We start from the raw sequence: 3,177 nt of genomic DNA, 5'->3' as shown, positions 1-3,177 counted from the left end.
CACAAAAATTATAAACTTTCTGTTAGTGCCATTAGTTTTAAAATTTTGAATAGTTTAAATTGGAATTTTATAAAATTTGTGTGAATCACTAGTTTATGAATAACTTTACTATAAAAATAGAAATTTTTTTCTTCTTTGCTATTTATGTTTTATTTATACTTACAATTAAATACTTATAGTTTGATTTTAGGTCACAAAAATTATATTCTTTTTGCTATTGAAGAATATTATAGTTTTATTTTAGTTGATCATAACCTAATATTTTAATTGATTGCTTTTATTTTCATAAAAGTTTTGTAGTTCATTATGTTTGCTATTAATTCATTCCTTGAGCTAAATGACTCTGAAATTGGAAAGCATTTCAAAATGAACTCTGAAAAGGTTGAAAGTTGGCATGGTATCATCATTTCACCCACATAGCATGTTCCAAAAAGTAGAGAGGGTTACAACAAAAACTTGATGCACTTCGTGTACAAAATGGACAATCACTTTCGAAGTATCAAAGTTTCGAACCATAAGACATGAAAGCATTTCAAATGAACTCTGAAAAAGTTGAAAGTTGGGATGGTATCATAATTTCACCCACATAACATTTGCTTATTGCGGGAGAAAGTCTTCACTTTTTCTTCGCTTGTGTCATTTGCTTATTGCGCCGTAACCATGGATAATCTTCATTGTTTATCAGGATGCTTGGGTCAGCCTTGACATTGAAGGGAGGAATTTCATGAAACTTTTCATAATCTTCAGACATGTCTGTCTTGCCGTCCACTCCCAGGATGTCCCTTTTTCCTGAAAGAACTATGTGGCGCTTTGGCTCATCATATGATGTATTCGCTTCCTTATCTTTCCGAAGGTTACGTAGTGTAAATTATTGACCATAGCAAGCACGTGATCACCGGTGCGCATGGCAGGCTTCTTCCGGTGATCTGCCTCGCCTTTGAAATGCTTGCCTTTCTTTCGACATTGATGGTTGGTCGGAAGAAATCGACGATGGCCCAGGTACACATTCTTCCTGCATTTGTCCAGGTATATACTTTCAGTGTCATCTAAACAGTGCGTGCATGCGTGGTATCCTTTGTTTGTCTCTCCTGAAAGGTTACTGAGAGCGGGCCAATCGTTGATGGTCACGAACAACAACACCTTAAGGTTAAATTCCTCCTGTCTGTGCTCATCCCACGTATGTACACCGTTTCCATTCCACATCTGTAAAAGTTCTTCAACTAATGGCCTTAGGTACACATCAATTTCGTTGCCGGGTTTCTTAGGGCCTTGGATGAGAACTGGCATCATAATGAACTTCCGCTTCATGCACATCCAAGGAGGAAGGTTATACATACATAGAGTCACGGGCCAGGTGCTGTGATTGCTGCTCTGCTCCCCGAAAGGATTAATGCCATCCGCGCTTAAAGCAAACCATACATTCCTTGGGTCCTTTGCAAACTCATCCCAGTACTTTCTCTCGATTTTTGTCCACTGCGACCCGTCAGCGGGTGCTCTCAACTTCCCATCTTTCTTTCGGTTCTCACTGTGCCATCGTATCAACTTGGCATGCTCTTTGTTTCTGAACAGACGTTTCAACCGTGGTATTATAGGAGCATACCACATCACCTTCGCAGGAACCCTCTTCCCGAGGGGCTCGCCGTCAACATCACTAGGGTCATCTCGTCTGATCTTATACCGCAACGCACCGCATACCGGGCATGCGTTCAGATCCTTGTATGCACCGCAGTAGAGGATGCAGTCATTAGGGCATGCATGTATCTTCTCCATCTCCAATCCTAGAGGGCATATGACCTTCTTTGTTGCGTATGTACTATCGGGCAATTCGTTATCCTTTGGAAGCTTCTTCTTCAATATTTTCTGTAGCTTCTCAAATCCTTTGTCAGCCACAGCATTCTCTGTCTTCCACTGCAGCAATTCCAGTACGGTATCGAGCTTTGTGTTGCCATCTTCGCAATTGGGGTATAACCCTTTTTTGTGATCCTCTAACATGCGATCGAACTTCAGCTTCTCCTTTTGACTAATGCATTGCGTCCTTGCATCGACAATGACCCGGCGGAGATCATCATCATTGGGCACATCGTCTGGTTCCTCTTGAACTTCAGCAGCTTCACCCGTGGCAGCATCATTGGACACATCGTCTGGTTCCTCTTGATCTTCACCAGCTCCCCCCGTTGCAGCATCACCGTATTCAGGGGGCACATAGTTGTCATCGTACTCTTCTTCTTCGTCGTATTCCATCATAACCCCTATTTCTCCGTGCCTTGTCCAAACATTATAGTGTGGCATGAAACCCTTGTAAAGCAGGTGGGAGTGAAGGATTTTCCGGTTAGAGTAAGACCTCTTATTCCCACATTCAGTGCATGGACAACACATAAAACCATTCTGCTTGTTTGCCTCAGCCGCATCGAGAAACTCATGCACACCCTTAATGTACTCGCGGGTGTGTCTGTCACCGTACATCCATTGCCGGTTCATCTGCGTGCATTATATATAATTAAGTGTCCAAATTAATAGAAGTTCATCATCACATTAAAACCAAAGTGCATACATAGTTCTCATCTAACAATATATAGCTCTCCAGAGCATCTAATTAATTAAACCATACATTGAAACTATGTAAAACATTTCAATGCGAAAACAAATGCGATCATAATCGCAACCAAGGTAACAATTGATCCAACGGCATAATGATACCAAGCCTCGGTATGAATGGCATATTTTCTAATCTTTCTAATCTTCAAGCGCATTGCATCCATCTTGATCTTGTGATCATCGACGACATCCGCAACATGCAACTCCAATATCATCTTCTCCTCCTCAATTTTTTTTATTTTTTCCTTCAACAAATTGTTTTCTTCTTCAACTAAATTTAACCTCTCGACAATAGGGTCGGTTGGCATTTCCGATTCACACACATCCTAGATAAATAAAATCTATGTCACGTTGGTCGGCATAATTTTCATAAACAATAAATGAACCAATAGTTATAAAGATAATATACATACCAAATCTGAATCATAGACAGGACGAGGGCTGACAGGGGCGGATACCAAAACCATCGCACTTTATAAGATGCAATAATAAATGTAATAAAATGATACAAGTATCTATCTAAACATAAAAGTAAGAATATTTTTCCTTTCAGAAAGAAGATAAGAACAAGAGGCTCACCAC

This window comes from Triticum aestivum, chromosome 6A (genome assembly GCF_018294505.1).
Source record: "Triticum aestivum cultivar Chinese Spring chromosome 6A, IWGSC CS RefSeq v2.1, whole genome shotgun sequence".
NCBI lineage: Eukaryota > Viridiplantae > Streptophyta > Magnoliopsida > Poales > Poaceae > Triticum > Triticum aestivum.
This window is presented reverse-complemented; position numbering follows the sequence as displayed.